Raw genomic sequence first — 24,445 nt, forward strand, 5'->3', positions numbered from 1 at the left:
ATGAAATTAGTCTCGACTCCAATACGTTTAATTTTGTGTGTGTTAATTCTAATGTCTCGCTAAACTCACGCTCGAGTAACGGTTATAAATCATCTTCCTCAAAACTATACGCTCTCTAACCTATTCCTAACCATCTCGAAACTTCCCGGCTCACACCAGCATCAACCACACCCAAACTCCTAATTTCTTCAAGTTTCTCATTAGGGTCGACACTTAGAGGTTTACTAGTGGATAAATTATCCAAAACCACTCCAACAATTTCCACAAAACTCAGCCAATCCATAGCAAATCCGAACTGGGTTCCAACCCTTGAAATCAAACTTCTCAATGTCCAAAATCCTCCAAATTAACTCTAATTTTTGATGCTAAACATAGAACAACCTTCCTAAGAGTGAAAATTATCCAAAACACAACAAGATTAACCCATAAATCTCTACATTCAAAGGGGAACCCGAAATCACTACAAATCCAAATTTTTAATTTCCTAAATACTTCAAATTAACCATTAAAAATACAGGGAAAATAAAGCCCAAGATGGGGAAGAGAAAACCCACCAAGAATCTCGAAGACTTGAGGTGAAATTGACTGAAAATGGAGGGAAAAGTCGACGGCCCTGTGTGGCCTTTTCGAGCAGCACCGACGCGCAAGGGGGGCTGGGCTAACTGGAGGAGGAGCTGGCGAGCTGGCCGGCGTTGGGGGAGGCTCGCCGGTGGCCTGGACTGGTCGGGAAATAGCCGGAATTGACCGGGCTGGGCTGGGCTAGGCTGAGCTGGTCGCGCTCAGAGAAAAGGAGGAGAGAGAGAACTCGGGGAGAGAGGAGGCCGGAGGGGTGGTCGGCGCCTGGGGAAGCTCGCCGGAGCCAGAGGCTGGCCAGAGGTGGCCGGTGATGGTGAGTGGGGTGGCTGGGGCTGGTGGGCGCAGGGGAGAAGGTGCGGGAGAGAGGAAAGCCGAGAGTGAGAGAGAGAGAGAGTGCGGGGGTGATAAATAGAAAGGGAGAGAAGGTTCTAGAGAGAGAGAGAAAGTTCAATAAAAAAAAATCAGATTTTTAAACCCAATTTGTCATTTTACGAAATTGGCCCTCGCTTCAAACGCCCATATCTTCCAATCTGTAACTCGGATCGAAGCGTGCTACGTGTCTATGAACTCGGGGGATCGAAACCTATCTAACGGACCCAAGGTCAAAGTCGAAAACCCATTTATTTTAAAAGTCAACTTTTGGTCAAGCTTAAATTAAAACAAAAAAATAAATATTTAAATCAAAACCCTTTTTATTTTCCAAATAAATCTCATAATCTTTAAAATGCAATTCCACACCTAAAAAAAAAAAATCTCTTAAAAACATAGTTAAATAAAAATTTAAATTTCTAGTGAAAATTTGGGTCGGGTCGTTACAACCTTCCCCCCTTACAAAAATTTCGTCCTCGAAATTTAGTAGAAAACCTTAATTTAAGTGAATTGTTGTTGTAAAATTCTTATCGCCCATCAAGTCAAACCTCCTTTCAACAACCATAAGTTGAAATATGCTTGAATTTGACATTTCCTTCCGTTTAAGGAAACCAAAAACATTTAAACTAAAAAGATCACTCCACAACGAACCTAAATAAATTAAGTACGCCTCAAAAATAATAACTTAAAAATGTGATAGAACACCAAACCCTAGATAAAGTTTTAAGGGATAAAACAATTACGAAATAAATCCATTTTAAAACCTTAAAATCATTTGAAAACCACTCTAACCCACCAATTGAGAAAGTTTATCTCTTATCGACACTCAAAACGATAATACGTTATACGCAAAAGTGTGTGTGTGTCCAAAGTCTATAAAAATATTGCATTATGCCCAAAGATGGAAAACGTACCCATGATGACATCTGGTGAAGCCAAAGTGTCCTGCTGCGTCATGGCGAAAACTCTACCCTGGGCTCTAGGGCGTCCTGGCTGGCCCCTATGTTGTCCTCCACCTCTACTGCCATGGCTGGACTGGGCACCACTACTAGACGTAGCACCCGCAGTCTCCACTGAAACACCTCAAACCTCGGGCCATGAAAATACTGAACATCAAACTGTTAAATCTGCTTTCTCTTACTTTTGAGCCATACACAACAACATAAGTAAATAAAATTCTGTCAAAAACATTTTAAATAAATCTCTCTGAGTCCCACTGCCTCGTCTTCTTCCCACTGCTTCCTCAGTCTGCTTAACCTGCAAAACACCAATCCTACACCGCATCCATGGTGTACCGAGTTATACAACAAATCTGGTAAGCTCACTAAAGCTCGTATGAGTGAAATTTCATAATAATAATTTTTCTCAATAATTTCTTCAATTCCATACTCAATAAATAATCCACAATAAAATCCAAAATTATTCAATTTCATAATAGTTCCATCACCAATCATCCAAGCAACAAGATGAACCAAATCCCTCAAATTCACATCAAAATCCCACCAATAATATTAATAATCATTCCAACCAATCAATTGCCTAATCAATCAACCATTAACCTCAACCTCAATCATTCACATTCTAATTAATATCCTCAACGCATAGACACTATCATTTCCGTCCTCACGATTCAAGCCTAGATTTTACTAAGTCCTAGCAAACAAATGCAATACAAGCAACCAAACAACCATCTATCTAATTTCACACACTTCGTTTCATGGAAATCCTCTAGCTTTATAACTACTTTCAAAAATCTCTTCTTTCAAAACCATTTTTAAATCCCCTCAGCCGTAAGTCAAACTCTGAACTGAATTTATCCTTGGAGGCTAATATCTCGAAACACTTATTCTTAAAACTCACATCATTCTCGTACCTGTACTGTAGGCAATGTCCTGGCCACAATCCCGCACTCGGGCAGGCTCAAATCCTAGCCACAATCTCGTACGGATGACCCTTCCGCACGAGCAGGCTCGTATCCTGGCCACAATCTCGTACGGATGACCCTTCCGCACGAGCAGGCTCGTATCCTAGCCACAATCTCGTACGGATGACCCTTCCGCACGAGCAGGCTCGTATCCTAGCCACAATCTCATACGGAGGGGTCTCTCCGTACGAGCAGGCTCGTATCCTAGCCACAATCTCATACGGAGGGGTCTCTCCGTACGAGCAGGCTCATATCCTAGCCACAATCTCATACGGAGGGGTCTCTCCGTACGAGCAGGCTCATATTCTAGCCACAATCTCATACGGAGGGGTCTCTCCGTACGAGCAGGCTCGTATCCTAGCCACAATCTCATACGGAGGGGTCTCTCCGTACGAGCAGGCTCGTATCCTAGCCACAATCTCATACGGAGGGGTCTCTCCGTACGAGCAGGCTCATCCAATCCGTACTCGCATTTCCAACTCACAACCTTTTTTCCCAAAATTTCTCTGAACTCTGCCGAATCCTTCCGAATTTGATCCCCGCTTATAAATCATCACTTGTCTGTCACTCAAAACATACTGATTTTTCCTCAATAATTAGTTTGATCATTTGTATATAATAACTGCCTAATCATCAATCATTAACCTCGACTATAAATAATCCTTCTCTAATTTGGTGACTCTCCTCTAAGAAACTCCATAATTCCTAAATAATTCCTTCACCTCAAATCCTCGTCAATTCATTCTCCCAATTCAAATCCTACACCTAATCTTCTCTAACGTAAGACAGTAAATCTTTAAAACAGACAATGAAACCACAGTACTCAACAATATAAGCAGATAAGTTTCACTTAAAATTTAACTACGTAAAAGTCCGGAATACCCTTCACCGTGCCCTGGCTCGGATACTAAATCCGGCAGCATAACGGCCTCGTGAATGAGATTTCCCGAGCCCATGTACCTGTTAAGACCAGACAACCAACTTATAAATATCCAGGGTTCACAATTTGGCCATTCAACGACCGAAATGGGCGGTAACCACCACGCACGGTGGCTGCCCGACCTCTAACAACACACAAACACTCACCGATACGCAAACAGACCCTAGAATTGGCCTCTGGATGTCCTGGGGAGGCTGATTGACAAGGAAGACCGCTCGACCCGCCACCACCAGTGGCGGAGCTGGCGGTGGCAGCAGCAAAACATCACCTCGACAGAAAATTTCAATCCAAAACAAGCCCAAATTCAGTGCAACAATTTACAAGCAACAAATAAAATAATTTAGGACAGAATTTAGTAACAACAACTCAACCCGGCCACCACATGCGGAGGAACTCGCGGTGGCTGTGAGTTTCAAACAGGGTTTTTCTATTTTATTGATAATTGAGTCAAACAAGTACAAATTCATGTAGAGGAGAGAGAGAGGATCAGTTTGGGTACCTCACTCGACGGAAACGCCGCCGGAAAAACCAGAAACTGGTCGGAGAAGACAACTGGCCCTGTGACTTCGCTTTGCGTGCTGCGGTGGTCCGATGAACGATCGGGAACCACCCCTGGACTCGCCGCGACGAGGGGAAGAAGACCCCAGTGGTCCGGCGTCGCGTCTTGGCCGGAGACGGCGGATCGTCGTCGCTTGGCTTCGATCGGGTTTGGCCTGGATTCGAATTTTGGCTGGGTTTTTGAGTGATTCAAGATCAAGGGAAGAGAGAGGAAGGGACGGCGAGCTCGGGGAGCTTTCGTCCGCCTCCATCCGCCGCCGGACGCGCGCCCACGCGCCGGTGATAGATCGGTGGTACTGAACGGGCGAGAGAGAGAGAGAGAGAGAGAGAGCATCGGGGAGAGAGGAGAGAGAGTGTCCCGAAATTTCTGGATTTTGGGTATTTAAAACCCACTCATGCAAAATTACAAAATTGCCCCTCCCTTCAAATGATCATATCTCTCAAACCGTAACTCTGATTTGTACGTGCTTCGTGTCTACGAACTCGTGGTCTTGAGATCTATCCAGCGGATCCGAAGTCAAAATCAAAAGTCTACTAATTTAAAAAGTCAACTTTGGGTCGGGTCGTTACACCACTGCTCTCTGTCCCTGAATTTGGGCCCTTGAAGTCTGTCCCTGATGGGGGGCCAATCCCGAAGATCCTCCATCACCCGATTGTAGCATCGGGCACTCCCTCATAAAATGGCCCGTCTGTCCACAATGATAACACCCAGGGCTGCCCATATGACACATCCCATCGTGATATCTGCCACAAGAACTACATAGAGGACGACCTATCCCACGAATCCGACTACCCTGAGATCCACTCAATCGTGCTGTGCTACGAGCTGAGCTACCCGCTGACTGATAACCGGAACTATGACTGTGTCCAGAACCTCGGCTTCCTCCTGAGTCATGTCTAACACCTCTAAAACCACCACTTCCTGAAGAACCTGAACTGAAACTGCCTCTCTTGGATGGTCCTTGACTAGGGCCACTCATCGAGGTACTCTGAAAATGACGATGCCTCGCCTCGCCTTTACTCCGATCAGATAAAGACCTTTCGACCCTCATAGCAGCATCCCTCAAAGAACTAAAAGTAGAGTGGTTAGCTGCTGTAACCGCCGTGCGAATAGAGTCTCTCAGACCCTCCTCAAATCTCGAGCATCTATCTGCCTCGTCTGCCACAAGTGCTGGGCAAAACCTGGAAAGCTCGGTAAATTTCCTCTCATACTCTGCTACTGACATAGATCCCTGTCTAAGCCTCAGGAATTCGGCTCTCTTTTCATCACAATAAACCCGCGGATAGTACTTCTCGTAAAAGACTCTCCTAAATCTGTCCCAAGTGATCTCCGCCGCGGTGAGTCCTAAACGCTCGGAATCCCACCAATGATAAGCGTCACCCACTAGCAGGAAAGTAGCCAAGACTAACTTCCGGTCATCGGGGCATCCCATAACCTCAAAGATCCTCTCGAGTTGTATCATCCACTCGTTAGCCTCACTGGGATCCGAAGTACCCGAAAAATTTGAGGCCCCGAGCTTACGGGCACGCTCAATGCTGTACTCTCCCTCAAGAAACGCCCTAGTACGAACAGCAGTAGTCACTGCCTCGGCTAACCTATCAATAGACTGCTCGAAACCTTGTGTCGTCTCATCGACACCTTCTGCTACCCTATGGTGGGTCCCCGGTGGTCGGCCACGTCGTCGAGGAGGCATAATACCTATAAGAAAACCAAACTCTTATCAATAATGGGGATGCACATTCAGTGCAGAATTGAGGAATCTAAAACATAATGCTCTGATACCAAGTTGACAGGACCGCCCCCGAATTCCACCCTGAAACCCGGAGAGGTCCTGCGGGAATCCAAAATCAAGGAAAATCCTACCGAAAATTCGGCAGAATCTCCCCTGAAAATGGACTAACCCAGAAACTTCAAAACCTGTTAAGCACTTCTAAGTCTTTCAGCCACCTCTACCACAAGCAAATAAAGGGTCTCGGACCCAACAGATTTCAAAGAAAACCCACTTAAACCTTAGGAGTTGTTATCAGAGCCACTAATCATTTAAAGTAGGTTTTTACAAAAATAAAACATAGCGCCTACAGGGTCCGGGAATGAGAAATGGATGCTATGCCTCGACGCGTTTGGCTCGACCTCCACCTAAGCTACAACCTGGGGGGAACAATTTGAACAAAAATAGGAAAATGGTGAGATAACTCAGTGAGTGGACAGTTTAATAAAAATGAAAATCAAAGGTAAATATCTTTTCAGAAAACCCTTTATAACTAGATTTAAATTCTAAGACCTCACGTTGCTTTTGAAATCCCCCAGTTTTAAAATCATTTCCAAGCTTTAAGAATATTATAAAAACTAAAGGAACTCAAAGAAAAGATAACTCAAAACACTTTTCTCAAAAGCCAATCATTTAATTTATCAAAATCATAATAAAATCGAAATCATTATAAAACTCGAAAGATATTTCTCACTTGAAATTCATAAAACACTCTTGAAGGTACCAATTTCATTTTCCACCATGCTATACACCCTGAATAACCTGGTCATACACACGCGTGGAGTAAATCCAACACGTGCAGGCAATATCCTGGCCATACACACGTGTGAATAAATCAGCACGTGCAGGCAATCCTGGTCATACGTGCACGCAGAGCGGCCCCCAAAGGGCGAAGCATCCCGACACACGGCCCAAAGCCTATATGTGCATCGTGATGGGTCCCAAAGACCTATTAAATCTGAAACCTGGAGGGTACTGCAAAGGTGTTTTGAAAACCACTTTTAATATCTCAATGCCACGCAAAATAATTTCTTAAAAATGAAAAGTCCCAATGAGATTATCACTCCTTTTGCTATCAACTCAAGCTTTCTCAAAACTTTGAAATCAATTTCCTTTCAATAAATTTTTGTATAAATCACGTTTGAAATCGTATATCTCTATCAACTCTTAAAACCACATTTATTCGTCAATTTCGTATGAAAAATCATTTAATAAAACTTAAAGTAAGAACATTAGTCAAACTAACGGAAATGTAAACTTGAAAATCATAATCACTTATAACAAATTCAACTCCAAATTATTTTAACTCAAACCATACTCAAATAAAACTCGGGATAAGCAAATAAATTCAATCATAAAGTAAATAAAATGTTTTTAAAACAAAAGTCCACTCACAGTGAGAAAATCTAATGTCGATTCTCCGCCAGATCGTCGCGAACACCGATCGTGTCGCCTATAACACAACGATAAAATATGAAATTAGTCTCGACTCCAATACGTTTAATTTTGTGTGTGTTAATTCTAATGTCTCGCTAAACTCACGCTCGAGTAACGGTTATAAATCATCTTCCTCAAAACTATACGCTCTCTAACCTATTCCTAACCATCTCGAAACTTCCCGGCTCACACCAGCATCAACCACACCCAAACTCCTAATTTCTTCAAGTTTCTCATTAGGGTCGACACTTAGAGGTTTACTAGTGGATAAATTATCCAAAACCACTCCAACAATTTCCACAAAACTCAGCCAATCCATAGCAAATCCGAACTGGGTTCCAACCCTTGAAATCAAACTTCTCAATGTCCAAAATCCTCCAAATTAACTCTAATTTTTGATGCTAAACATAGAACAACCTTCCTAAGAGTGAAAATTATCCAAAACACAACAAGATTAACCCATAAATCTCTACATTCAAAGGGGAACCCGAAATCACTACAAATCCAAATTTTTAATTTCCTAAATACTTCAAATTAACCATTAAAAATACAGGGAAAATAAAGCCCAAGATGGGGAAGAGAAAACCCACCAAGAATCTCGAAGACTTGAGGTGAAATTGACTGAAAATGGAGGGAAAAGTCGACGGCCCTGTGTGGCCTTTTCGAGCAGCACCGACGCGCAAGGGGGGCTGGGCTAACTGGAGGAGGAGCTGGCGAGCTGGCCGGCGTTGGGGGAGGCTCGCCGGTGGCCTGGACTGGTCGGGAAATAGCCGGAATTGACCGGGCTGGGCTGGGCTAGGCTGAGCTGGTCGCGCTCAGAGAAAAGGAGGAGAGAGAGAACTCGGGGAGAGAGGAGGCCGGAGGGGTGGTCGGCGCCTGGGGAAGCTCGCCGGAGCCAGAGGCTGGCCAGAGGTGGCCGGTGATGGTGAGTGGGGTGGCTGGGGCTGGTGGGCGCAGGGGAGAGGGTGCGGGAGAGAGGAAAGCCGAGAGTGAGAGAGAGAGAGAGTGCGGGGGTGATAAATAGAAAGGGAGAGAAGGTTCTAGAGAGAGAGAGAAAGTTCAATAAAAAAAAATCAGATTTTTAAACCCAATTTGTCATTTTACGAAATTGCCCCTCGCTTCAAACGCCCATATCTTCCAATCTGTAACTCGGATCGAAGCGTGCTACGTGTCTATGAACTCGGGGGATCGAAACCTATCTAACGGACCCAAGGTCAAAGTCGAAAACCCATTTATTTTAAAAGTCAACTTTTGGTCAAGCTTAAATTAAAACAAAAAAATAAATATTTAAATCAAAACCCTTTTTATTTTCCAAATAAATCTCATAATCTTTAAAATGCAATTCCACACCTAAAAAAAAAAAATCTCTTAAAAACATAGTTAAATAAAAATTTAAATTTCTAGTGAAAATTTGGGTCGGGTCGTTACATGTTCCAAATGGATTTGTAAGTTGTAATGTTTGGATTATTTGTATTCTATGTCTGTATTTTCCAGTTTATTGTAATCTGTTTGTTTGTACTCTATATCCTTTCTATTCCTGTTTACAAATTAAAAAGGGATTAAATCTTGGGCAGTAAATGGTATCAGGGTACGTTTAGGGTTTATGAACAGATGTCTTTTAAGGTGAGGAAGACAGATGAAATCGTCTTCCTCAGGTGGGGAGATTTCGTAAACCCAGTTAAGAATCCAAATCATATCATAAAGATAAAAAAACCAAATAAGAGCTTCCCAATAGTCTGCCATATCAAAATTAAAAGATCTAAACTTTAAGAAGGAATCTTTTACTTTTAAAAGCAGAAGGACCCCAAATAAGAAACCAAGCTTTAAACCAGTTTGGCAGAGGCTTTTTATCTCTGATTTGAAAATTGAAAAACCAGGAATGTAAGAAAATATCATTTTGAAGGCATAAAGCATTTTCCCAAGCATGCTGGTAATCAAAGTAACTAAAATAATTTGGATAAATTTTTGGGTTTCTAAAACGTCTTTTAGACATTGGGTTCGGACCCCAATCCTTCCAAGATAATACCTTTAAGATATACATTTGAGAAAATCCAATAACTCTTTTAGAGTCATTTCCATAATTATGGGTTATTAATTGTACATATGGAGAACTGCACAGTGAAATATGCGCAGAAGGAATAGCCATATGTATAGATATGAAGCTTAAAAGGCAGCTTGAAAAAGAAAAATTTCTTAAAGGAAAAAAAATAGGTGATTTCTGTGAACAGTTTGGGTTAACTATTGAAAAAAGCCTAACACAGAAAAGGAAGCAAAAATCCAAATTCATAACCAAAAGATTCAAACAGGCTAAAAGGCCAAATGTATTTCAGAGCCCATTCCAAAGCAAGAAAGGACCTATCAAGAAAAGATTCATAAGTAAAAGCCCAGGTAAGGCCCCTGTTTGCTTTAAATGTGGAAAAGTAGGTCACTATAGGAGTCAATGCAAAATGGAAGAAAAGATAAACTTCGTAGAAATAAGTGATGAGCTTAAAGAACAACTTAAACACTTATCTTTAAATTCTGATTACTCTAATAATGAAGTTGCAGGCCTTAGTGATTATGAGGAAACTGATTCTAGTTAGGATAATTGTACTTGCAAAACTATTAATGTTATTACTAAACAAGATGGGTTTTTGTTAGATCTTATTGACATGATAGAAGATCCTAGCGAGAATAGAACACCCTTAGAAGGATACTTAGAAACCCTAAAATGGGAATCTGATCATGAAGAAAGAAAAGGACAAGATAAGATTAAAAAATCTTATGAACCCTACTCATTTCAAGAAGTTCTAAATAGGATCAAGGGACCACAACAAAAAGAGATAACAGTTGCTGATCTAAAAACTGAGGTTAATCAACTTAAAGATGAGGTAAAACTCCTTAAAGCAAGAATGAAAGTATTGGAAACCTTTCAGGTAAATGAAGAAGATTTTAACCAATACTTTCCTGGAGAAGGAGATAGTCAGCAAGGAAAAGGTCAAGACCTGGTTCAGCATATACAAAGTATAGAAAAGATTATATACCAAAAATGGTATATGGAGGTAACAATTATAGTAAATGTTACTTCTCCTTTTATTTCATTAATCTCTCTTTTTAGATCTGAAATAGAAGGTTCTTAGCTTTCCTTATTTTTTGAAATTTCTATTCTATCAATTATGTGCTGGAAATTATAAGGTTCTACTGGGGATGGAAAAATATTTTCCTTTCTTTTTTGAGGCTGAGCTTCTTTAACCGTTCCTAAATATTGTTCTAGAGCTATTCTTTTTTGGACAGGGTCTTCAATTTTATCAATCAAATCTAATAAAAAATTATCCTGACTAGTTAGAACATTTACCTCAAGTTGTCTTACTTTTTTGCAAATGCATGAAAGTGCTGAGTCCTGACTGCTTGAGCTTGAGTACCCGTCTTCTGTGCTATCCTCCAATCTTAGAATTTCTTCACTGGATGATTCTTCTGAATTTAGAAGAATATTGAAAAGTTCTTTTTTTAGATCTTCATCCATTTGGAGTTTATTAATTTTTTCTTTTACTTTACATTCATTTTTGTAATGCCCCACTTTTCCACATTTGAAACAGGTTGGTGGTTTTTGAGACTTAAATCCTTTCTATTTTGAAAATCTTTTTCTTTGTAGAAATCTATTTTCTTTTGGCTCTTTAGCCCAATCTGCCTTTTGCCTTGAAAACCTTTTGTGTTTATGAAATTTTTTTTCTTTTCTTTTAAAAAGATATGAGCTTTTAGAAAATCCAAATTGTTCACAAAAGTCTCCCATTTCTTTTCCCCTGGAGGATTTTTCTTTCTCTAGAAGTCTTTTTAATTTCAAATCTGTACATAGAGCTAAACCTTCTGCACAAATTTCTGAAACTAAGTGTCCAAAAGTTAATTGGCCTTAGGGAATATTTCCTCCATTTCTAACTTTAAGCCTATTTCTTACCTTTTCTGCGAACAAAGGAGGAAGACCAGAAATAAACTTCTCCTTCCAGAATTCTTGGTGGCAATCAGACCTGGTGTAAACTTTAGCAAGGAAAACATCTTTATACCATCTAAATTGAGATAAGGTTGGACATTTTAGGTTAGGTTGATATGGTCAACATCACTCCACCAGCAACTGAAGAATGATTTGGTCCAGCACCTTTGGACAAGAGAAGGAAGTCGTGGCCAAGCACGACACCGACGCCGGCGATGAACACCGAAATGTTGAAGATGTCTCCAATACCATTGTGTGTTTGTTTGTGTTTGTGTTTGTGGCTGTCGTTTTGTATTGGTTTGTGTTTGTTTTTTGTTTTATTTGTTTATGTTTATTTGTATTTGTTTGTGTTTGTCTTAAATTTTCTTGTTTATGTTGGTGAAATGAAATAAAGGTATTGTTTTCTTATTTTATGTTGGTGAAATGAAATAAAGGTATTAAAATAAAGGTATTGGTGGAGACAAAATATAGAATTTTTATTTTAGGTAATAAAATTATAAATTCAAATATAGTCAATATTGACCTTATATTAAAGATCTCTTTAAAATAAAACTAATGGTATAATTTTTATAAATATTTAAGCTATAGGAATTCATGAGCCAGAAGAATACTTCTAAAAGAAGATGGTTTGAACAAGCATTTTGTTCAGCACAAAAGATGTGCTTCATAGGGCCTATAATGCTCATATGACTAGACATAGGAGGCATGTAGCTTTCTTTGTTTGGTTTGAAGGTTTTGCCAGAAGAAATAAGTTAGAAGAATATGAAAAATCAATAAACACCTTAAAAAGTCCCTTTAAAAATTACATGACAAAAAAAGGAAAAATAGTTAGGGCAATACATCCACCAACAGAAGCCTTAGAAATAAATGGAGGAACAGCTTCTCCGTTCAAAATTGACCAATTTTCTAGAGTGGATAAGGTCACCACAGAACACTTATGTAGTGTTTTGTCTCAAGTAAACTATACCAACTTATTCCTTCAATCCTCAGGAGCCCAAACCTCTAGAATAGAAGATTCTATAAAAGGATTAAGCTCCAAGGAAATCACTTTTAAGGCTGAAAGTTCAAAATCCACAACCCAGTCTCTGGGAGTTATGTTTAAATCCCTGCCAAAATTAGAAAACTACAAATTGAAAGGACCTACCACTCAACATAAGGAAATGCTAGATGAAATTGTGGATAGGTTAGCAAAATTAGACATAAAGAAAAGATCAATGGTCAATGTCTTATCTAAAGAAGATTCAGAAATAGAAGACTTACAACAAGCCTTCTTAGATCAACCAGTAGATTCTCCTTCACAAATAAACAAGATTTCTTTTAAAAGAAATCCAATACCCATGGCCCCAACCCGAAATTATTATCACAGGCCAACACCTGTTGATATGGGCTTTGAAGAAAATTTCCATTATGATATAGCAATGTTTGATGCTGGATCCATTGTTGAATGAAACATTGATGGTAGAACAGAATACCAAATCGTAGATGCCATTCGACAAATGTTGATGTATGCTACAGCAGAAAAAGCTGCAGGAAATTCAGAAAGCCAAGTTGCATCAGCCATAGTTATAGGATTCGCAGGTCAGTTGAAAAAATACTTAGCGATCCACAGTCGCAAAGTCAGGTAAAAACATTAGAAGATATCCTAAAAAATGAGATATTTGCTGATATGCCTAATGCTTTTTGGAACAGGAAGCAACACATTGTGTCTTTACCTTATGAGCCAGATTTCAAGGAATCCATGATTCCTACTAAGGCAAGACCCATACAAATGAACAACAATCATTTGGAGCTATGCAAAGAATAGATAAAAGATCTCTTAAATAAAGGTTTGATTAGGAAAAGCTCTTCTCCCTGAAGTTGTCCAGCATTTTACGTGGAAAAGGCTACTGAAATAGAAAGAGGAGTTCCCATGTTAGTAATAAATTACAAGCCTCTTAATAAAGTTCTTAGATGGATTAGATATCCTTTTCCAAACAAGAGAGACCTACTAAGTAGATTATGTAAGTCAACCATTTTTTCAAAATTTGACTTGAAATCTCGGTATTGGCAGATCCACATTAAGGATGAAGAAAGATATAAAACTGCTTTCACAGTTCCTTTTGGCCATTACGAATGGAATGTAATGTCATTTGGTCTTAAAAATGCTCCATCTGAATTCCAGAACATTATAAATGATATTTTTAATCCCTATTCATCCTTTACTATTGTTTACATTGATGATGTTTTGGTTTTTTCAACATCTTTTGAACAACATGTTAAACATTTAAAAATATTTCAAAAAATAATTACAGATGCAGGTCTAGTCATCTCCACCAAGAAAATGGAGATTTTTCAAGTAAGAATTCGGTTTCTAGGTCATAACATTTTAAATGGAACCATTATTCCCATTAACAGGGCTATTGCTTTTGCTGAAAAATTCCCTGATGTGCTTAAAGAGAAAACTCAACTCCAAAGGTTTTTAGGAAGCTTAAACTATATAGCCGACTTTTACCAGAATCTTGCTAAAGATAGCAAACTATTATACCAAAGGCTAAAAAAGAATCATTTGCCTTGGTCACTAGAACAAAGCAAAGGACAATTCCATTGAAGGTATGTAAGGTGTCCTTTTAAAAACCTCTTCAATTAAAGGCTGTTTATTTTTTCCCTCAATGGAATTGTCCTCTAGAGCCGATAACATAATCTTCAGAAAGTTCATCCAAGTTTCAACTAGAGCTACCTCTACACCATTGGACCAATTGCAAAGAAAGTTTTTCTACAATATAGGTGAGTGAAAATGATAGATAGATGTGTGAAAAAAATGAGATGTGAATGCTCAATTTATAGGACAAGTGATGAAATAGTTGTTGCAAATTTTATTAAATTATTATGAATTTTTTCGAGAATTCTTGATGGCAATCTTCTCTAGTAAAGACTTTAGCTAAAAAGATATCTTTATATCATCTAAACTTGGATAAAGTGGAACATTTAAGATTTATTAAAACTTCTCTAGCCCTATCTTGTTGTAAGTCTATGGTTCATATGAAATGTAAGGTGATGGTGTAAACCAAAGTATTTACCCTGTCTTCTTCATGACTTTCAACCTCCATTTCATTCTTTGTCTTCACAATTTTTTTAGTTGCATAAAGAATCTCATTTCTGGTTTTTTTCTTTTAAGAAGTCCCACCATCCTCTCAACTGACCTGCGAATCCTGTAACTATGGCTGACGCAACTTGGCTTTCTGAATTTCCTGCAGCTTTTCCTGCTGTATCATACATCAACATTTGTCGAATGGTATCTACGATTTAGTATTCTGTTCTACCATCAATGTTCCATTCAACAATGGATCCTGCATCAAACCTTGCTATATCATAATGGAAATTTTCTTCAAAGCCTATATCAACAGGTGTTGGCCTGTGATAATAATTTTGGGTTGGGGCCATGGGTATTGGATTTCTTTTAAAAGAAATCTTGTTTATTTGTAAAGGAGAATCTACTGGTTGATCTAAGAAGGCTTGTTGTAAGTCTTCTATTTCTGAATTTTCTTTAGATAAGACATTGACCATTGGTCCTTTCTTTATGTCTAATTTTGCTAACCTATCAACAATTTCATCCATCATTTCCTTATGTTGAGTGGTAGGTCTTTTCAATTTGTAGTTTTCTAATTTTGGCGGGGGTTTAAACATAACTCCTAGAGACTGGGTTGTGGATTTTGAACTTTCAGCCTTAAAAGTGATTTCCTTGGGGCTTAATCCTTTTATAGAATCTTCTATTCTAGAGGTCTGGGCTCCTAAGGATTGAAGGAATAAGTTGGCATAGTTTCCTTGAGACAAAACACTACATAAGTGTTCTGTGGTGACCTTATTCACTCTAGACAATTAGTTAATTTTGAACGGAGAAGCTGTTCCTCCATTTATTTCTAAGGCTTATGTTGGTGGATATATTGCCCTAACTATTTTTCCCTTTTTTGGCATGTAATTTTTAAAGGGACTTTCTAAGGTGTTTATTGATTTAATTTTCATATTCTTCTAACTTATTTCTTCTGGTAAAACTTTCAAACCAAACAAAGAAAGCTACATGCCTCCTATGCCTAGTCATATGAGCATTGTAAGCCCATTGTAAGCCCTATGAAGCACATCCTTTTGTGCTGAATAAAACACTTGTTCAAACCATCTTCTTTTAGAAGTATTTTTCTGACTCATGAATTCCTGTTGTAGAATTTCATGGTCAATTTCAAAAAGATTTTCAACTTGTAGAACATTAATATAAAGATCACCTTCTATGTCTGAAAAGGTAGAGGATTATGGTCTTCTAAGAGGTCTTTGTTGGGTTTCAATATTTTCAGATCTAGGGGTTTCCACCCTATACCAAGGATGATTGACCTGGTTTTCAATCTGAGTCACCCCCCATGATTATTTTATCATGCTCATTTTCTATGTCTCTTGGCGCTAAAAAAGATTTCCTAGCACTGGTCTGTCTAGAAGATCCACAATGTGAACTGACACTACGTGAAGTTATGGCAAGATGGAATTCAACTGATGCAACCTCGGCCACTCATGGCACATCAAGCTCGGGAGGGTACCATCCTAACACCGACTTTTCACAATTGGACTAAAATGTATTTTTAAGTGCGCTTTAATTATATTTGCCGTCTACTTTATTTAAGTGTGCGTTTTAATTATGTTTGTCATCTACTTTATTTAAGTGTGTGTGTATGAATATGTGTGTACTCTTTGTCTTGTACTTTTATGAATTTAATAAATTATCCTATTATTAAATGTCACGTTTCCAAGTCATGAGTAAGCATTGAATTCCTTTAACATGACAAGATGATAAGATTTCGATTCCTTTAACATTTCCAAGACAATGAGCAAGCATCAGATTCCTTTAACATGACAAGATGATGAGATTCTGAATCCTTTAACATTTCCAAGACAATGAGCAAGCATCTGATTCATTTAGCATCATATTCCTTTACGATTTCAAGATGATAAGCTTGTTTCTGAAACGTTTATGTTTCCAAGATGATAAGATTCTGATTCTATTAAATTTCACTTTTAATCTAGTCCGTTGGATTGTTATCTTTGATTCCACATGTACCTCTATAAATATGATGAATGTCTTCTACCAATCACATGTACCTCTATCTTTGATTTTTTTGTTTTAATTTCACTTTCATACGCTTCAATCACACTAATTTTCAGGATGTCTTCTACCAACGAGTTCGACAATAGTTCGATGACTCGTATGATGAAATATTCTTGAATAAAATGGTGCTATTTCGTCAACAAATCACAAATCTCACTATTGTGCTATTCTTTAAAGAAAGATCTGCTAAAGCACCTCTGGATGTGCCAAGGAAGTCGCGCCCACGCACGACGCCAACGTTGAACATTGACGTTTTATGTGTGTCAATTGTGTTTGTCGTTTATGTGTATTGCATTTTGTTTTTATATCGAGTTTCTAATAAAGCACCTTTGTGTGCATGTTTGTGTTTGTCGTTTTGTATCGTATCGTGAAATGAAATAAATCGTGTTGTGTTTAATTTTCTTGTTTTATGTTAGTGAAATGAAATAAAGGTATTGGAATCGAATATCTGACTTGACATAACACAACCAAGCCAATGACAAGAACATACACTGACTTCATCCCATTGAAATATCACTGTTGATTCACATGCATGATTCGAGTATCTAGGTAATCCATCAGGGTATCCAATGGGTAAGCCATGCTCTTTTCCTCTATAAATACTAAGGTTTAATTGGTAGGTCAACACATTCATATCATTATCGTTAGAAATGGCTTCCTCCTCCAGACAATCCCTCGATCAGAGCTCCAGGTGACTTGCTGATGACTTGATGAGTGACCTGAGGTGTAAGTGCAATGGTCCAGACGATTATAATCAAAATTGTGAGGTTTGTACAACATGGTTTCAAAACCAACCAATAATGCAATACTGTATGTGCGATGCTGAAGGAAAAGGACCACTGTGCTACTATTGTATCAAGCGCGATCTTACACTCCCAATACCCAAAGACCCAAGTCCGGTTCCATGCATTTGCGGGAAGAGCATTCAACCATGTGTCAATTGTGAGGCCAAACTAGATATCTCATTTTGGGGAGGATATAAGAATGTTTACGTGCACGTCTGTGATTTGCCCGAGCGCACTTGTGGGAACCAATAAAGATTGTGTTTGTTGTTTCATCCTCGTTTATTTGTTGTTGGGTGTTGTTGTTTTTAAGTTTATGTACTCGTTCCAGTTTTTAGTTATTTTACTGTGATTTCTTTTATATGTTTGTCGTCGTTCGTTTTAAGTTTATGTAGTCGTTCTAGTTTTTAGTTATTTTAATGTGATTTCCTTTATATGTTTGTCGTCGTTCGTATTATAAAATACAATGAATTGTGTTGTGTTTACTATTTTTTTACATTTTAAACATTAAAAAAATATCAAACAACTTGAAATATAGAATTTATAATTTGGGCCATAAAATTATAAATCTAAATATATTCAATATTGACCTTATATTAAAGATTTATTTAAAATAAAACCAATGGTATAATTTTTATAAATATGTAAGTTATAAATTATAAATTAACCATCACTTAATCTAAATTAGGCTTAATTTAATTAGTTACAACTGTATTACTCTCAGCACCACTGCAGCTTCAGCACATATTACTATAACTTTCAGATCACAAAATCACTTTTAAGGCCATGTATTACTCTTACTCTCACTCTCACCACTGTGAATAGCCTAAACCTTAACAATATTTTGGCCCATATCATCTACACAAGCTTTTTTAGGTGAATGGAGGGTGAAATCATTCCTTGGGAGCATCCAAATGAGGTATATGTGTTCAAAATTTTTTTTTTCCATTTTTCTACAATTTTTCATGCATAATGAGGTTTTGGAAACTTTCTTGTTCGTGTTTCATTCAGTTGACCAATGTAGGAAATATGCCCTAAATTTAACTGGAAGATTGGTGAATTAACGACTCCGGGTTATTTTAATTAATGGGCAAAAAACATTATTTTTTTAGTTAATACATTTGTTGTTATGATTACATTAGAATAATGTGTCTCTGGATTTCTGCGAGATGAAACATGATGGGCCAAGGGAGAGCCTTTGAGACTCATGTTATCTGAATACATATTTCTTTATTAATGTTTCTAATCGAGAGAATGTTAATTGGGGCATTAACCATTCTAATCTAGAAGAAGACTAGCACATGTTGATGTTTTTCGCATTAGAGGAGTTGGTGAGTCTCGAGCCACAGTGAAGAATCACTGAAGCAAACATGTGGGGTGTGTGTTAGTAGACACGTACACTGAACAGACCAACATAGAGAACTTGCACGGGGTGTTTATGACGTGTCAAACAAGTTGCTCTGGGTTATGACTGTGGAATAGTCCTTAGATCTAAGGCATCATTGATGCCTTGTGTGTGGTGTCAATGTACTTTGACTGCGTAAAATGGACCAACGCAATTAAACACGAGTTATGTACGTATGTTAGGTACAGTGGCACACACATGAAGATATGTGTGTGCACGACATGAAATCTCTCACATTCTATAAACGAAGGAAATGTCCAAGGGAGTTTTGACTTGTAAAGTCTTTGGCCAAAGCATTGTTGTGAATATTGACTATACGCTATAGGCTGGCAGTGGGATCAACACTCAAATTGTGCCCACATGCAGTTATAGTCACATGGACATAAATGAGAGAAGGACCGAATCATATCATACTAATAATCGAATAGGTTCTCACACCACCATTTGTCTTAATTTAGATAACCATGATGCATAGTTAAGTTCTAATCATGAGCTTATGGAACCCAGATAATTAATATGGGGTTTTATTAATTCTAATTGTTGTGAAAAGTTAAAAGGATTTAACTTGGTTTAAATTTCATGGCCAAATTAAGAGGAACCTATGTGCTCTCACACCTATGGATGAATGATGGAAATGGCACATGTGGAATGAAAGGATAAATTATAGAATTTATTCTAGAGAATAACTATTTAAATTAGTGACCCATGTATGAGAATTAATGTGATTAATTTGTCATAAGGTATGATGTTGTCACACATGTCACATTTAATGTGAATGTGAACATGTACCTTAGGATGAAGACTAGTCAAAGACATGGGGTCACAAACATAATTTTAAATAGTTGGTGGGTTCAAAGAGAAATGACAAAATGACAAGAGATCCAATGGACAAGGATTGGTCACTTTAATCTAATGGTCATAAGAAAAGATGGGGAGAGATAAAAGAGAGCTTTGAGGGTTCAAACCTTAAGCTTCTCCATGCTTGCCGCACCTCTCTCATTGTCGCACCCCGAACCCCGGGTATGCAATAGAGGCACATTCCTTGAATGCCCCAAGAAATTAATACCACTAAATCAAGTATTAATCCCCAAAATACTCAAAGCGGGTTAAACATTTTGGTTTAGTATGAGTTGGATCATAGATAATAAATAAATAGCAGAAACAAGAAAAGTAAACAAATTGAAGAATTAAATAAATTTGAAATACATAGCAAGCGTAAAATAAAGGTTCCAAAACTATGCAACACGTAATATCAAAATAGATAGCTCAAAACTATCTCCAAACAATGGAGGAAAATCATTTAAAATGTACTCGACACGAGAAAACAATTAAATGACATCACCATTTGAATCCAGGAAGTTAAAAAGTCACACGATACTACTCTGCTTGACCCTCGTACAAGTTCGTCTCTTTACTGTGCTTCGTACCTATAAAACATCCAATAAACAAGGAACAAAACAAATGTAGGGGGTTAGCATCACATACAATCATAGCTTCCTCTCAGGGGACCCTGGCTAGTTTGAAAACTACAAAACCTTATTTAGTGTAAATCATAGTGAAAATTATTTTTTGTTGGATCCTTAAATCATCAAAATAAGTTCTTCAAACCTTTCATTTGAAATCATTTCAAAACATTTATGACTCGATTGTACATGACATATTATAAACATGCAAGTCCATAACAAATCATTCATACCTGATTGTCAATACACATTAGGTACAACTACGGTCAGCCATAATCAAAAGAAATAGCTACCATAGTGAGAGTGTCATGGTCAACAGAGGTAGGAATTCTCAATTAAATAATCATATCACCTGCTACCTGATAAGTTATGAGCAACTGCTTTGCATGGGCATACGTCGCAACGTAATTGCCTTGGCTAGAACCTTCATAACTTTAATGATCATTTCTTCTGGAATATTTAGAGGCTTGAACCCAAGATCACAAGTTATGCTACCTTTATTGTAACGACCTGACCCAAAATTCAGGAGAAAATTTTAATTTTTATTCGTTTTGGCCATGTAGAGGCATAGTGGGAAATGGATTTGAGAGACTCGTATCTTTTCAAGTTTTTATTCTGAATAATTTGGGAATTTAAGTGAGAAATAAAAAAAAAAAAAGGGTTTTGGGTTAATTTTTATTTTCTTTTAAATTGGGCTTGACCCAAAGTTGACTTTTAAAACTAGGTGGCTTTTGATTTTGACTTTTGACCCATTAGAAAGATCTCGAACCCACGAGTCCATAGACACGAACTGTGCGTCAATTCGAGTTTCAGTTTGTGAGTTACGGGCTTTTGAAGTGAGGGGCTGTAACGACTCGACCCAAATTTTCACTAGAAATTTAAATTTTTAATTAACTATGTTTTTAAGAGATTTTTTTAAAAAAGGATGTTGGATTTTATTTTAAAGATTTTGAGATTTATTTGGAAAAATAAAAAGGTTTTGATTTAATTGTAAATTTTCGTTTTAATTTGGGCTTGACCCAAAAGTTGACTTTTAAAACTAGTGGGCTTTCGATTTTGACTTTGGGTCCGTTAGATAGGTTTCGATCCCACGATTTTATAGACACGTAGCACGCGTTGATCCGAGTTACAATTTGAAAGATATGGGCGTTTGAAGCGAGGGGCAATTTCGTAAAATGGACAAATTGGGTTTAAAAATTAGATTTTTCTAGAAGTTTCTCTCTCTCTCTAGAATATTCTCTCTCTCGTTTTTTATATCCCTCTCCCCGCACTCTCTCTCTCTCCTCTCTCCCCGTGCCTGTCTCTCTCGCCCCTCACCCTCGCCGCGCCTGTCACCGGCGCGTGACGGCGCGTCCGACGGCGGCTGGGCTCGGGTTTTGGTCTGCCACCATCGCCTCCCTCCCCTCTTTCTCCCGGTGGTCTCCGTTTTTCCAGCCGATCACCCATGACGGAGAAACGACGTGAAACAGAGCTGAGTCTCCCTGCCGGCGATCTCGCTTTTCCGGCCACGACGCGACTCCGGACCACCTGGGTTGTCATCCCCTCGTCACGGCGAGCTTCCCTGTACTCTTCCCTTGCTCCGATGACCTCCTATTGTAACGACCCGACCCAAATTTTCACTAGAAAATTTAAATTTTGTTCAATTATTGTTTTAAGAAGTTTTAAAGGATGTTGAAATGCATTTTAAAGATTTTGAGATTTATTTGGAAAATAAAAAGGTTTCGATTTAATTGTTAATTTTCATTTTTAATTTGAGTTTGACCCAAAGTTGACTTTTAAAATAAATGGGCTTTTGATTTTGACCTTGGGTCCGTTAGATAGGTTTTGAGCCCACGATTTCATAGACACGTAGCACGCGTCGATCCGAGTTACGGTTTGGAAGATACGGGCGTGTGAAGTGAGGGGCAATTTTGTAAATTTATAAAAGTGAGATTTTAAATAACCAAAAATCAGAAAATTTTTTCTGATCTATCTCTCTAGAATTTTCTGGTATATTCTCCCTCTCTCTCTCTCTCTCTTTTTATTTCTCTCTCCCCGCACACTCTCTCGCTCGGTCTTCTCTTCCCCCGCAACCACCCCTGCACCAGTCGACCACCAGCACCACCACCTCGCCGTCGACCACCCCTCACCGACCCGACCTCACCGGCGTGACCCTCACAAGCCAACCACCACTCCCCGCCACTCCCTTCATCAGCCAACACTCGCGCAGAGAACAAGCCAGAAAACCCTCAGCCGTTGCCTCTCTCTTCGCCCAGCTATCTCCAGTCATCTGAGGTCACTGGCGAGCCTCCCCGACGCCGGCCAGCTCGTCAGCTCCTCCTCCAGTTAGCCCAGCCCCCCTGTGCGACCCCTGCTCAGAGAACTCTCACAGAGACGCCGGCCTTAATTCTTCAAATTTTCGGCCAGTTTTCACCACGAATCTTAGAGGATTTTTAGTGGGTTTTCTCATTTTGGTATGGGCCTCCCTTTTTCTTCTGAGTTGGTTGTTAAATTTTGAATTTTAGTGGAAATGAAAAATCTTGGGTTTAAGGCCAATTTCGGGTTCTCTTTGAATCTCAGAATTAGAGGCCATTATTGTTGTTTCTTATACAATTACATCTCTAAGAACCTCATATGATGTGTAGAACCAGAAATTTAGAATAAATTTAGAGAAATTTGAGTTTTGGGAAGTTTGATTTACAAGTTGGAACCCATTTCAGGTTTGCTGAGGGTTGGCTGAAACTTGGGGTAACTTTGGTGTGGTTTGGACAATCCCATCTTTAGGAAACCCAAAAATTTAATACTAGATTTGAACGAATGAGAAATTTTTGAGAAGTTTTTGTATTTCGGTTAATTTTGGGCTGGAAAACAGCCACCTTAGCGCAGCAACAATTGTGATTTCGAACCCCTGTGAATATTCCATGATTTCATGAGTATTTGGGACTACTTTGTGGAGTGGGTTATCGATCTAGGTTATGTTGTTTGTGGTTAGGCTGAGCCGAGGAGCTTTTGAAGTGTTTATGGAGGAGGTTTGGATCTACGAGTAGATGTTGGGAATCGTCGAGTTAGATTGAGAGTCGGGTGTAAGTTGAGAACATATTTATATTTAAGTGTCTCGAGTCGGAACTAATTGTATTTATTTGATTTCTTATTTTATAGGCGACACGGCTGTGACTCGTGACGATCCGATGGAGGATCAAAGCTAGGACTTTTCACTGTGAGTGGACTTTAATTTGCAAATGCTTTTCTAAATTCATGATTTCTTCATCTGGTTATTGAATTTGTTTGAGAGATAATAGCAGTTGAATTGGATCTTTGATTTGGAAGTGTTTTCTTAAATTATGATTTTGTTATTTGGTTATCACGAGTCTTGAAAATAGAAATATGGTTTTGAGTTACGAATTTTATGAAAATAAATGAGTAGTTTTAAACCGTCATATTAGTACCCCCTTCAGCAGGTAAATATTGCTCTGCACTCGCCTAGAGATGACTCGGCAGTGTATGACCAGCACAGGTACATAATTGCTCTGCACTCGCCTAGAGATGACTCGGCGGTGTATGACCAGCACAGGTACATAATTGCTCTGCACTCGCCTAGAGATGACTCGGCGGTGTATGACCAGCACAGGTACATAATTGCTCTGCACTTGCCTAGAGATGACTCGGCGGTGTATGACCAGCACAGGTACATAATTGCTCTGCACTTGCCTAGAGATGACTCGGCAGTGTATGACCAGCACAGGTATACAATTGCTCTGCACTCGCCTAGAGATGACTCGGCGGTGTATGACCAGCACAGGTGTATATTTGCTCTGCACTTGCCTAGAGATGACTCGGCAGTGTATGACCAGCAGTTTCCCGGGTACTAGTGTGGCGTGAGTTTTCAGTTGGGAAGTATTTTGAGAAAATATATTACACCAGTAAACGTTTTAAATGACAATTTCATTAAGGCAGTGTATTTTATTTTAGAGGTTTTAATAATTTTACTGCTTCAAAGTATTATGTGTTTTTCAGAGTTTGATTTACAGTTTTGAGATGATTTAAAAAAGGGATGTGTGAAAATGTTTTAAAATTGGGAAATTCTAGAGGAAAAATCAAATTTAGAGTTTACGAAAAACTACATGCTATTAAAACTTCTATGTCCACTCACTGAG

Source organism: Dryas octopetala, chromosome 1, assembly GCF_963921425.1.
Source record: "Dryas octopetala chromosome 1, drDryOcto1.1, whole genome shotgun sequence".
Classification (NCBI taxonomy): Eukaryota; Viridiplantae; Streptophyta; class Magnoliopsida; order Rosales; family Rosaceae; genus Dryas; species Dryas octopetala.